Source organism: Lemur catta, chromosome 8, assembly GCF_020740605.2.
Source record: "Lemur catta isolate mLemCat1 chromosome 8, mLemCat1.pri, whole genome shotgun sequence".
Taxonomy (NCBI): domain Eukaryota; kingdom Metazoa; phylum Chordata; class Mammalia; order Primates; family Lemuridae; genus Lemur; species Lemur catta.
This window is the reverse complement of record NC_059135.1, coordinates 13,768,432-13,781,972: the sequence shown is the minus strand read 5'-3', so window position 1 is coordinate 13,781,972 and position 13,541 is coordinate 13,768,432. Positions and strand designations below refer to the sequence as shown.

At 40.0% G+C, this 13,541-nt stretch overlaps 1 long non-coding RNA gene across 1 annotated transcript in view; it reads left to right on the top strand.

The window, feature by feature from the left end:
• The window catches only part of LOC123643473, a 49,020-nt gene extending 37,686 nt beyond the window's left edge, over positions 1-11,334 (top strand). The window contains exon 5 of the long non-coding RNA XR_006736804.1: positions 11,256-11,334. This is a non-coding gene — a long non-coding RNA (uncharacterized LOC123643473). The remainder of the gene's footprint in view (positions 1-11,255) is intronic.
• The last annotated feature ends 2,207 nt before the right edge of the window (positions 11,335-13,541 follow it).

The window sequence follows — 13,541 nt, the reverse complement described above, 5'->3', positions numbered from 1 at the left end:
CACATGCTGCCATTAACTAGCTATGGAACATATGACTTAATCTTTCTGGTCCTCAGTTTCCTAATCTGATGGAGGAGGGAGTTGTAGTAGGTTCTTTCTAAAGTCTTCTCTCATATCCAAAAGTCTCTGAGCATACTTTTACTGAAGTTGAAAAGAGACAAAGTTGTCAGAAGACGAAAAGTCCAGAATCAGAGACCATCAAAAGCGTGAAAATCCACGGAATGAAAGAACTTTTTTTGCAAATTGTACATCTGATAAAGGATTTATATCTAGAACATATCAAGACCTCTCACAACTCAATAATAAAAAGACAAATAACCCAGTTTAAAAATTGGCAAAGGATCTGAATAGACATTTCTCCAAAGGAATTACACATGAAAAGACTGTCAACATCATTAGCCATCAGGGAAATGCAAGTAATGAGACAACACTTTATACCCACTAGGATGGCTATGATCAGAAAATAACAAGTGTTAGCCAGAATGTGAGGAAATTGAAAACTTCATACACTGCTGATGAGAATATAAAATGGTATGGCCTTTACGGAAAATCATCTGGCAGTTTCTCAAAAGGTAAACACAGAGCTACCACATGACCCAGCAATTCCATGCCCAAGAGAAATGAACACATATATCCACACAAAAACTGTACACAAATATTTACAGCAGCATTATTCATAATAGTCCAAAGGTGGAAAAAATCCAAATATCTACTAATTGATTAAAGAATAGACAAAATGTGGTATATATATACCAGAGAGTGTGTGAAAGTGAGATCAAGGATTACTAAATTCTTTTAGTTACTAAAGTTATAAATCAAGCACCAAGGCTGGATCATCAACTTTCTTCGTTAAAAATTAAAAAAGAAAAAAAAAAGGTCTTTTTCACCTTTTAAAAATTTATTTCTAATTTTTTAAAAATTTGATATATCATTTTTTTTCACGTCATGGCTAGGACGATATAATGAAGGGAAAGAGTAAAACCCTTGCAAATGGAAGAAGAGAGAAAAAGGGAAAGCAGAGAAGTTAAAACAAGGATTTTTACCTGCTGCTTCCTGAAGCTGTATGTAGTTCAGGGCTGTCTAACATGCACTGGAGGTGATGGTGGGCAGGTGGCACCAGGGAATGAGACCTCCCTGCACGCCTGGAAGGGAGGGCGTGGAGGTTCTGAGTGCACAATGGAACAGCAGAGGCCTGGGATCAGCACAGTGGGGACCCCAAGACCAGGGAAACCAGCACCACAGGTGCCAACTAGAAGAACCAGCAGATCATCCCCAAAGCCAAGATGGGACCAGGAATGTCTCAGGTGTTTAACTAGACCAGGAGACCAGCCCAGCCCCTCCGCAGAGATAAGCCCGGATCCAGCTGGCACAGCAAGGACCACCATCCACCCCCAGGCCCCTGTAAGCTACACACACCCCCATAACCCCAAGGCTGTGTGGGAGAGGAGCAGACAGAAGGAGAAATGGGAAACACCCTTTGTCTAATGGAACTGTTTAAATGATTGAATTGGAATAAGCTGCACTAAACCTTAGGTGTTTTCGCCTATTGTGGGCCAAATTGTGTTTCTCCAAGATTCACATGTTGAAGTCTCAACCCCCACCACCTCAGAATGTGACTATATTTAAAGATAAGGCCATTAAAGAGGTAATTAAGTTAAAATGCATTTTTTTAAGGCCGACCTTTACCCAATCTGACTGGTGTCCTTATAAAAAGAGGAAGTTTAGACTCACAAAGACCCCCCAGGGACGTGTGCACCCAGAAAAGAGACCAGGTGAGGGCATAGCAAGAAGGTAGTCATCTGCAAGTGAAGGTGAGGGCCCCAGGAGGAGCCAGACCTGCCGGGTACTTCGATCTAGGACTGTCAGTCTCCAGAACTGTGAGGAAATACTCCTTGTTGTTTAGGCCACCCAGAGTGTGGCACTTTGTCACGGCAGTCCTAGCAGACTAGTACACTCCCCCACCCTCCCCTGGGTCTACCCAGTAGGTGGAGGTCTTGAGGAAAAGCAAACCACTGAATAGGAAAATAAAGAAGCTATAGGCTGGGGCGCGGTGGCTCACGCCTGTAATCCTAGCACTCTGGGAGGCCGAGGCGGGTGGATGGCTCGAGGTCAGGAGTTCGAGACCAGCCTGAGCAAGAGCGAGACCCCACCTCTACTAAAATTAGAAAGAAATTATCTGGCCAACTAAAAATATATATAGAAAAAATTAGCTGGGCATGGTGGCACATGCCTGTAGTCCCAGGTACCCAGGAGGCTGAGGCAGTAGGATTGCTTAAGCCCAGGAGTCTGAGGTTGCTGTGAGCTAGGCTGACGCCACAGCACTCACTCTGGCCCAGGCAACAGAGTGAGACTCTGTCTCAAAAAAAAAAAAAAAAGAAGGTATAGTTTCTTGAATTTGTTCAAATCATTTAGAAAACAGTTTTTCAAACTTAATTTTATCTACAAATAACCTACTCTCATTTATCTAGTCATTGATGAAGAGGAAAGAAAATCTTTACTTACTAAACCTATATATATTAAAAAGCAACCCCCCCAGACTGTCTTTCTTTATTTCTAATCTGATGGTTTTTAAAAAATTAGACTAGCGGAATTTATTCCAAATTAGTAAATTATACCATATTTTATTTTCAAAGTCAGTCTCAGAGAATGCTAGGTTCATCCTATCTTACATTCAGTAAAAATAAAAGATCGTATTTTCCCACTAAAAAAAGGCCCCTGAAATTAACTTTAGAAGTATTTCCCTACCGTTGGTATTTGAATGTATGTTGCTGTTTTGTTCCCTGTGGTCCATGGTTCTATTTTATATGTTAAATTTTCAAACAGAGATGTGGAATTTTCTCATGAGTATTTCTGCTCAGAAGCATTATTTGAACAGAAATGGGACAAACTCGGCCAGTCCTCGGTGAGAGTCGCCCTTGGTCTTTGTTCGGGCCCAGGCCTTTCCCTCTTCATTGTAAGTAGGACAGTCGGGGCCTTAGCCGATTGCCCCATTGAAGCTGAGTCATACAGAACAAAACCGCTGCCTCTGATGGGGAACACGAAGCCTGGACACCGTGTGCTCCCGACTGCGCATGTTTCCATTTGGCGTCTGTGGAAATTGTTGCCAAGTCTTTAACAGTTGCAGCCTATTAAACACACTTCCCTAATGTTCACGACTTCCTTTTGCAATCATTTAATTCATCACAGGCTCTGCCTGACAAGTGTTAGGACCAACGCCAAACACTGTCTTAAACGTCTGAAAAGAGGGGTTTCCAAGCACTTGTTCCTTCCCCACAGACCAACCCACCCGCCTCTCACGGCAGACCAATTGCTGGAAAGACTGACCTTGGCTTTGACCAGAGGATTTTTCTGGCTAGTCACAGTTCCTCCTCCTTTTCCCAGTCTAGAGCTGTCTATCTTAGAGCACAGAATGTGTGGCTTCAGCACAAGGCTCCCTGGAGACATGCAAATGCAAAAAAGGAATGAATATTTGGACGGAACATGTCAAGTCAATGAAGATGGCGTGAGGATGTTTGTAGGATTTGCAGGACGGTGGAGCTTTGTGGAGTCTGGGCAGGAAAACAGGTCATCCGTGGCACAGTTAGGCAGCTGTGTATCTCTTCTTTTTAAATCTATTGCTTTTCCAAAAAAAGACTCCCTGCTAGTGGTTAAGAAGCCCAAAATGTGAACCCATGATAAAAATTGCTGTGTCACTTTTTGGAAACCCTCCTTTTTTCTTTTATTTCCAAAATAAAGCTGCTCCTCCCTCTCCTCCTCCTCTTTCTTCTACTTCAATAAAATGTTATTTCTGGACATCATCAAAATTCAAGAGGTATAAAAAAAAATACTGCAGACTAGTATTTTTTAAAGGGCAGAAATAATTCTCTTAAAGCATAAAGAAAAGTACAGAAGTATAGAAATATTATTTTTAAAGAATTCCATCCTTACCCTCAATTCTTCCTCTGAAGACAGTTACTATTACCAATTTCTTGTGCATATTTCTAGAGATATTCTGTATATAAATGAATTCTGATATATATATTTTTTTTAATTTTTTGTTTCTAGGGACAGAGTCTCACTCTGTTGCCCAGGCTAGAGTGCCGTGGCGTCAGCCTAGCTCACAGCAACCTCAAACTCCTGGGCTCAAACGATCCTCCTGCCTCAGCCTCCCAAGTAGCTGGGACTACAGGCATGTGCCACCATGCCTGGCTAATTTTTTCTATATAATTTTAGCTGTCCATATAATTTCTTTCTATTTTTAGTAGAGACGGGGTCTTGCTCTTGCTCAGGCTGGTCTCGAACTCCTGAGCTCAAACAATCCGCCCGCCTCGGCCTCCCAGAGTGTTAGGATTACAGGCGTGAGCCACCACGCCTGGCCCTGACATATTATTTTGAGGCTTGCAAAACCAAAACAAGATTTGCAACCCAGTGAAAGACCATCCTATTGTACCCAGGGAGAAAAGGGAGGTCATGATGTGGATTATGTAAGACCATAAGGCTCCCACCTAGATTTTCTGATCCATGTAGAATTCCCCATAGGATTGTCCTGCTTTTTATCCATAGGTCAAAAAACACAGTCTGTCCCCTGCTTAGGTTAGGTACAGTAAAATAGAATCTTTTTCAGAGTTTTTCCAATTCTAAATTGCGGGGCACAAATGAGTAGATTATTTTGCCAGCAGTATCCATGTGGAGTCTGTCTTTGGTCTACAAATGTAAATCAGTGGTTTTTTTTTTTAATATTTTTATTTTTACTTATTCTGGGTACATAATAAGTATACATCTAAATCAGTGTTGTATTGGGCTGCCATAAGAAAATGCCATAAGAAAATGATGCTGTGGCTTAAAAAACAGATTTATTTTCTTGCAGTTCTGGTGGTTGGAAGTTCAAGATGTAGGAGCCAGCAGGGTTGGTTTGTGGTGAGACCTCTCCTCCTGGCTTGTAGATGGACATCTTCTCATCATGTCCTCATGTGGTCATGGTCTTTCTTCTGTGCACGGGAGGGTAGAGAGTGAGCTCTCTGGTATCTCTTCTTCTTGTAACTACGCCCATTCTATTACATTAGGGCCCAGCTCTTGTCACCCCACTTTACCTAAATTACCTCCTTAGAGGCCCTAACTCCACATACAGAAGATCCCCGACTTACAGCAATGCGACTTACGCTTTTTTGACTACAATCGTGTGAAAGTGACATCATTCAGTAGAAACCGTATTTTGAGTACCCATACAACCATTTCTGCTTTTCACTTTCACTACATTATTCAATAAATTACATGAGATAATCAACAATTAATTATAAAATAGGCTTTGTGTTAGATGATTTACCCAACTGCAGGATAATGAAAGTATCCTGAGCATGTTTAAGGTAGGCTAGGCTAAGCTATGATGTTTGGTATATTGGGTGTGTTAAATGTATTTTTGACTTACAGTACTTTCAATTTATGATAGGTTTATCATGGCATAACCCATCATAAGTCAAGGAGCATCCGTATAGTCAAATCTGGGGTTAGGGCTTCAACATATGAATTTGGTGGGGAGTTGGGAAGCTGACACACAATTCAGTCTACAACAGTTAGCAATAATAACTATTTTAATAAAATAATGGCTACTATTTATTTAAGTACCAGCTATATGTCAGCCTGCTTTATGCATATTACTTACAGTCTGTAGAATAACTCCATCAATTACCTTGCTCATTCCAAGTTTACCACACTTCCCTCCAAATGTCACCTTGCCCAGAGGGACAAGGTAAAGTTCTGCGATCAGCAAATTTACTGTCACATTCAAACTTTACCTAGACATCCTCCATTTTTTCAACAGAGTTCCACTGTACGTAGCATTCTTTGGTCCTACATCCTGTTGTATTCATTGTTACTAGAATAAATATTTGTAGTACAAGCAGAACTTTGCTCAGAGGATAAATCAAAAGGATACTTCACACTCTGACAGATGAAAAGCCATTTTTTGTCTGCCCTTTGTTGTGTTTTCTTTTATGGGCTATGTATAATGTGCCAATTCGAGGCACTCCTTGAAGAGAGCTTGTTATGGAAAAACGCCCTCTAGACAATGACTCTAGACAGCCTTCCCCTCCCTGAAAATATCCCTCCATAGCGCCGAGGGTCTCAGTCTAAGAGTGAGGTCCTGGCCACTTCTTTGCTTTTGCACCATAAATGAAATGACAGTGAAGACATCAGCCTTGCCATGTTGGAAAACTGCCTAGGATGTTTCTTGGAACTGTGAACAATGCCCGTAACACACACAGGCGTACCCTCATGCTGGAGAGTTGCTGCAGGAAAGGGCTACTCATTTCTTATATTTACACTGCAGTAGTTGACACCCAGAGATCAAGGGATATCCTGGCAAGGCAGTATAGATCCTGAACCAGAAACCTCAGAATCGGCTGCCCATGAGCTGATGTTCCTTTATTTAGTCGTCACTCAGCACATACTTACTGAGTGTTGTCTCTGTGCCAGATACTACACTGGGTGTGAATGTCCAGCAATGGAGGAAACAGGCCTGAGATCTGGCCTTAAGGAGCTGACAGTCCCCTAGCAGATGGACCGTGGCTCCTTGCAGTGGGTCGCCACCCTGGGCACTGAGGAGCAGTGGCATGAGCTTGCTGAGCTATAGGGGCTGTGAACTGTTCCTACTATACCCGAGCCTCAGGCCTCAGGGAGTCTCCCCTGTTGCACCCAAACTGCAGGTAAACCTCAGCTTTTGAAATCCGCCCTTAATGTGTCAAAGACCTTAGCTTTTTCTGGTTGGGGAAATTTTTTTTCCTACATGACAAAGATTAAAAACAGGAGCCCGACAAGCAGGATCTATACCTAATGTTAAAGGAAAGACTTCCTAGGGACCATGCTCCAGAGATCATTTTCAGGAATGTTTAATCTTGTTAGGACAGATTTCTGTGACTGCTGTGAGGGTCTCTGAACCCTAAGCAAATAAATGCAGATGACATTTATTTGCTCAAGTTAATGCTACCTCAAATAAATATAAAAGGGTCACCATCTTTCCCCCAAACTCCCTCCTCCCCCAAAATAATCTTTCCTGAAGCTTATCTTCTTTGGCTGCAGGAGGCATAGGCTTCTCATCAAGTCCTTATTCCTTTTGAACTTGATGCCATCTGCCTTTGGGAAAAATTGTCCTAATAATGCTTTTGAAAGGAATTATTTGAAAGTTTTCAAAGCCAGTTCTTGGCCTTTTTTTTTTTTCTTTAAAGCTCCAGTCATTCAGTGGTCAACTTTCTGCCTATTACTTTATCACTGCCACTGAATTTGCATTTAAATACAGACATGCATCAAATAACAACGTTTCATTCAACAATGGGCCTCAAATACAATGGTGGTCCCATAAGATTATAATGGAGCTGCCCTATATAGATGCATCATTTTTAAATCTCTTATATTGTAATTTTACTGTATGTTTTCTATATTTAAATATGTTTACCTATACAAATACCACTGTGTTACAGTTGCCCACAGTGTTCAGCGCAGTAATATGCAGTACAGGTTTGTAGCTTAGGAGCAATAGGCTATACCCTACAGCCTAGGCGTGTAGCAGGCTGCCCCACCTAGGTTTGCCTAAGTACACTCTGTGATGTTCACATTATGACAAAATCACCTAACAATGAATTTCTCAGAACTTATCCCCACTGTTAAGCGATGGATGACTGCAATTATAATTCTTAAAGACAAGACAGTTTAGATTCAGGAAGAGGATGACTAACGACTTATTTTAACTGTGGTGACTAAAACACGGTAAATCTCCTGATTCTGAGTGGCACCTAGAAACATAATTCCTCCTTTTCTTTTTAATTATTCTAATTTTCAAGATAATATTTAAAGAATGGTGTGGGTTGATATTTTAAGATCCCAGACTATCTATTGTCCAGAAAATGCCCTGTAGGTGATACACCGAGAGGTGACTCAGCTGTGTTGACAGGTGACTCAGGGTGGCAGCCCCCTCTGCTTGCACCTCCTGGGGCACGGGAACTTTGAGATAAGCACATATCACTGAAGGAGTAGGTGTGGCCCAGGTGTAGCTCATTGGACCAACAGTCCCCCACCCCCACCCCCACCCCTCCACCCCGCATTAACGTGACAGGTTTGCTCATTCAGATCTGACCTACTACTTGACTGGAGAATACTTCAGCCGAAAGCCACTTGGGCTACTTGGTTCTATAGTGGGGCTCTCTTTCAGGCGTACAATTATGTCTGAATCCTAATCCCAGGAGCCTCAGGTGTGAGGTGGGATTTGGGTGTCGGGCAGGATGGGCCCATGGCCCAGTGACGCCTACTGGTGTTCATTCTAGATTCACATTCAACTGTAGCCAGGACCTTAAAGGAGCCATTTTACCAAGTTCTGGAAATGAAAGCTATGCACACTGCCCATACATCTTTAAGTGTAGTTCCCTCTTGAAGCTGGCAAATTGCTATCCATACAAAAATTATTTTCTGCCACACACTTCAGGGTTTCCCATTTCCAAATTCAGATAATCACACTGCTATAACTTAAAGTGATTTAAGGATTAATTCATTAAAATCTTAGGTCTTTTTATTATTCAACGTTGCAAATGTAATTTTGGAAATTATATCACTATACCAAATGATGGAATTCTTCAGAGGAAGGACACTTCTTAGAGTTCCTATATGTTGTTACTTGCATGCAATTTTGTGATTACTTTCTTGAAGGTTTGTATTGCATTAACTAAGAGGAATTAGTTGTCTTTATCACTCAAGGAAAGGTTAAGAAGTTTATGGAGAAATACCGAGTATTTTCTTAACTGTTACATGTTTAAGGGTACAGATAAGCTGGTTATGAAGGATCCAACCTGGAATTTCACTTTGCACTGTTTTCATGGTCCTGGTGAGAATTGTGGATAGGAAGGGGAGGTGACGAGTGAGGAACAGAGAGGAGATGAAGTTCAATTCCATGCATAGGCAGTCGAATCCAGTAAGACTGGCATCTTATTCTGTTTAGCCTTCTCTTCATGATTCTACCCCTTCTCTCACACAATTGGATGATCATGCTTGATGTGTGGTTATTATCTTCCTAAAAGAAGGCAAAATATATAGATAAACATTCATTAAACCCTTGCTCTGTGAAACCCATGTACTACATAAGCTTTTCAGGAGAATACAAAGGACTATAAGACACAGTATGTGCCCTCTTAAGGACTTTGATTTAGCAGGGGTAACATTAAACACCACTAATGACAGTAGTGATGATGTCACTGGTACCTGTCCCATCCAAAACAACACCATGAGCTTCCCACAGGCACTCAAATGAATGGGGATAAAGTGGCTAGTCAGTCCCAATGTCCAGAGGACCCCTTCTCTCCAGTGCAGAGCTTCTCCCATTAGCAGTGCTTGGGCCATAGAAGCCAAAGCGAGAATACCCTCACTGCCTTCCTATCCTCAACTGGAAGGCTGTGCACATGGAACAAGTGGACTTCCCGCCCACGTTCCAGCCAGTTACAGAACACGGAGTTGGACCAGAGAGTCTGCAAATGGCCCAGTTCAGAAGGCAGGGAACACTGGAAGAGTTTTACTCACTGCTGCACCCCCAGGGTCGGGCATAGAGTAGAAACTCAACAGAGACTGGCTGAATGAATGATTGACTGGAGCACGAGTGGATTCCATTAGGTGACTAAAATACGAGCTAAGAAATTCTTACTGTAAGTCCAGGAAAAATGTGGCATTGTTGTTAGAACAAACATAAGCAATTAGACATATATTCTTGCTGCATTTTAAGAAATCACTGCCATTCCAAAATTACTTTTAATTTTAGTAAACATTTTCCTATTAAGCCGTAAAAAATATTTCTTTTAAAATTTATTTTTCTAGAACCCAAGAAGGTTAATATAGAATCAGTACATTAACCAAGATGACAAAATGAGGTTACTATTATTTAAAAATTATCTGGGGATTAATTCTATTTTCTTTTACCTAAGAAAACTGTTAGGTATTTTCAATGGAATATTTATGCTTTGGTGCAAAATACTAAGGTTAAAATATGCAAATAGAAAAACATTAAGGAACATTGTTGCATTATGCAAATGAGAGGAAAAAAAGCCCTTGAGAAAAGCTCTCAGATTTTTTTGTTTGATTGTTTTTATTTTAAAAATTAGCCAACTGTCAGTTATCTTAGTTTATATCACAATGCAAGTAAATTGATTTATTGAAACCACTCTTTGGAAATAATGACAAGAAACCAATCACCCAGGGTATACCATGTCTAGCTATTTAATTTGTCCTGTGCATGACTACCCAATTTGAGGGAGAGAAATATTGATAGAAAGGGAAATCAGTTTTGTGTTGAGAACATTTGTACGAGAAACCATGACTTATCCAGGCTGCCTTCTGATGTACTGGGTGTCTATACCTATCAGATCCCTTCTTTCTTTAGATTTCTTATCTGTGTTCTAAAAGAGAATATTTTTATTATTTCTTGGGACTATAGAAAAAATTATGCTAACTATAAAAAACACAGATAAGTGAAATAAAAAGTTAAAATATCCTTACTCTTAACAGTAATCACTGGTAAGAGTTTGATATATATTTTTTCTAGTTTTCTTCCTAAGCATAATAAAAATCATACTTTTTAAAGTAACATGATGTATTATACATACTATTTTTGCAATTCTTTTTTCATTTAATATCTTTTCATGTCAGTCTTGTTTGGAATAAATGTCTCACCATAAATTATTTTGCAAAACTCAGATTCATTAAGGGCAATATTATATTTGGGGTGAACATTAACAAGATGATGTTTTGGACACAGAAACATAAATGATATAAATGCAGAAGTTAATGCTGATTTTCCTTAATCTAAGAATGGTGCCTTTTTCTCAGATCCTGTGGTATACTGTAGTTTGGATAAAATAGAATGAATAAATAAAAAATGACAACAGAGTCTTCATTTTAGGGCTAACTTCATCTCCCTTTTCCAATCCTCCCATAGAGTTAAGCAGGGTACAAGTGATTTTATATGGGGTCTGATTTTATATACAGTATATTTACTAATAGTTTTCTGACACAATATATTTTTTATTAAGGAGGTTGTTACGGTTGACAATTTGTCTTAAGAAAGAATGCATTTTTTTTGTCAGTCCTTCATCCCTAATTTAATGGGGATTTCCACCATTTTTATTAAAAATAATTTCTTTTGAATTTGTTTTTCCCTGATCTTGATATAATGGAGTAACTGGACAATTTACTGAATTGCGGTCTAAGAGAAATAACATGTTTGACATTTCAAGTTTGTGTTTTTGCAGACAGAGACTCCAACAGAACATCTAGAGACACACACTGAAGAGTGAATCCCCAGGCACAGGTCAGGAACAACCGTACCACGTGAGCTGTGGACGTCTCTCCCTCGCTGGTGTCCAGGGCAACGCCATGCCTCCCACCAGCTCTCAGACAGAACAGCATGCAGTGCCAGCTTATGATCTGTCTCCATTGTGGAGATGGATTAAAATCAGTTGAAAGAGCTGAGATTGTATTAATATTTGGAATCTGTGAATTATAATTTTCTTTCCTGTATCAGAAAGCAGAACTCAACAGCTTCATCTTCAAAGTACTGTATTAAGGTGAATCTGTTCCACGTGTCACTTGCCTTCATTTCCCTTCCTGGTCACATCAGCAAGCATGTGGGTGACAATCTGTGGTGCTGGGGAACCTTGCCACGGTGGTATGAGGAGCTCCTTGCACATGGGCTGAGGAATGGAGCTTGGGGACACGTGCTAGATGAAGCCAGTTCATCAATTCATCCAGATGTCTCTGCATATTTCTGGCTGTGACTTTTCCATCCTTTGATGAGTCCAAATGCAAACATCTCCTAATAGAACAAACAAGCACACTATCAGGGCAGTTTGATAAAGCTATCTGTTTGGGAAAAATAATGTGTATATGCCTGGATAATTTAAAATATTGTCCCAAGATTAAAACATAGTGTTAAGTGTGTGCATTGGCTAAACCAATCATATCAAATTAATACCCATTGTCAAGAAGTCTGGTAACAAATACATGGACACTTTGGCTCTGTCTATATCTTCCCCCACCTCAGGTGAGCACTTTAATTAGTTTCATGTATATCCTCCCTCCCAGTGTTTCTTTATGCATATGAAAAAAACCCACATTTTTATTTTCCCCTTTTCCTACTTAGAAGATAGTATAATAAGTTGGCTGTTCTACATTTTGCTCTTTTTAATATATCCTAGAGACCTTATATCAGTATGAAGAGAGCATCCTTATTCTTCTTTCTCTCTTTCTTTTTTTTTTTTTTTTTTTTTGGTAGTCTTGGTCTGAGACAGATATTCTTTTGTAATACAGCTTTATTAAGATACAATTCACATGCTATACAATTCATCCATATGAAATGTACAATTCAGCACTCTGGGAGGCCGAGGTGGGAGGATTGCTCGAGCTCAGGAGTTAGAGACCAGCCTGAGCAAGAGCGAGACCCTGCCTCTACTAAAAATTAGAAAGAAATGATCTGGATAGCTAAAAATCTATATAGAAAAAAATTAGTTGGGCATGGTGGCACATGCCTGTAGTCCCAGCTACTCAGGAGGCTGAGGCGGAAGGATTGCTTGAGCCCAAGAGTTTGAGGTTGCTGTGAGCTAGGCTGACGCCACAGCACTCACTCTAGCCCGGGCAACAGAGTGAGACACTGTCTCAAAAAAAAAAAGAAAGAAATGTACAATTCAATGGCTTTTACTATATTCACAGAGTTATGGGTCTATCACCACCTTCAATTTTATTGCATTTTTATTACCTCCAAAACAAACCCTATACTCTAGCCATCACCCCCAAACTCTCCACCCCACTCCCACTCCTTTGCCCAAGACAATCACTAATCTGCTTTCTGTCTCTATAGATTGCCCATTCTGGACATTTTATGCAAATGAAATCATATAATATACGGTCCTTTGTGACTGGCTTCTTTCACATAACATATTTTCAAGGTTCATTCACGTTGTACCACTTGTTCTTTTTTATAGCTGCATAGTATATTATTATGCACAAGTACTATAGTTCGTTTGACCAACCATTTCCCCTTCGATGGGTGAGTTGTTCCTAATCTTTGCTCTTTCAAGCAACACTGTAATGAATAACCTTGAACATATTTCTTTTCCTGTATGTGCTGGTACATATGTGTAACACATTTACTGAACTGGGATTTCTGGAGCAGACAGTAAATGCAACTGTAATTTTGTTACATATTGTCAAATCACTCTATTGTACTCCCAACAGCCAGATATGACAAACTTGTTTCCTCTAGCCTTGCCAGCATTGCATGTTACCAAACTTCCTGTTTTTTGCTAATTGTATGGGTTGGGAAAAAAAGGGAATCCCCATGTGGTTTTCATTTACATATTTCTTATTATGGTTGAGGTTGATATCAATACTTATTGACAGCTCTCAGAAGTTCCTTGTTTGAACTATATTTTCTTGACTTCATCAGAGTGGCAGTCAGAATCTACCAGCTATGATAATTTGGTTTTCCACAATGTTTGATTTTAACATCTTTTATATTTTACATTTTGCAACGACCATTA